This window comes from Microtus ochrogaster, unplaced genomic scaffold, assembly GCF_000317375.1.
Source record: "Microtus ochrogaster isolate Prairie Vole_2 unplaced genomic scaffold, MicOch1.0 UNK606, whole genome shotgun sequence".
In the NCBI taxonomy this organism is placed as follows: Eukaryota; Metazoa; Chordata; class Mammalia; order Rodentia; family Cricetidae; genus Microtus; species Microtus ochrogaster.
Genome location: NW_004949704.1, coordinates 2,554 through 3,456, shown reverse-complemented (window position 1 = coordinate 3,456; position 903 = coordinate 2,554).

Below are 903 nucleotides of genomic sequence, written 5' to 3'. Positions count from 1 at the left end.
GCTGGAGAAAGGCTAACTGATGACAGCTGGGGTAGGCACCAATCTCTGAGTACAGCAATTTCTTAGGTATCATTTCATTAAAATTATGTGTGTGTGTTACTGTTATGACCCTGCACAAACTTCCGTAGCTGAGCAGGACTGGATTCCTTCTAACAGAGACACAACTGGAATCCACAAAGTGATTCTACAATTTTTATTCCTTTCTATTGTATTGTATTGGGATAAAATTTTGTTTACGTAACTGAACAAGGGTCCTCTGCAAGAGGAACAATTGCTTTTGCCCACTGAGTCACCTCTCCAGTCCCCACAAACTGAGTTTGGAGGGAAAATGTCTTCATTCTCTTCCCCTTCTCTCATAAGAAATCATTCATGTTTGTTTTCTCCTTTGTTCTGAGCCCTTCACCATATGTTCTGCACAGTCCTATCCACACAGGTTTCTCCAAAGAATCCCTGTTGGAATGTGCTGGGGGCTTTAGCTAAACTGAATCCCAGTTTCCAAATCACTGGACAAAAATAAAACCAGTACAGCAACAGAGGAGTGGTTTCATTGAGTCCATCAGAGATCATCATGGTTCCTCACCCAATCTGCCACTCTGTAGCACCAAAAATAAAAACCTAGAGATTGATATTGGGGTTCAAACCAGCAACCAAAAAAGCAAAACAGCCAAGCCACTAGAGACATCTTTCTGTATTAAGTCTGGGTGACTGTAGAAGAAGAAGATTATTATGCCTCTCTCATCCCTTTTTATATTACCTCTCATGTTGGGATTTTCTAGGCTAGGATGGAAAGTGTGAACCACCACCACCTGGACTTGTTACTGCATTGATCTTGTTTAGATTAAGGTGCCTTTAAACTCACAGAGATCCATGTTACTCTGTCTAACAAATCCTGGGATTAAAGGT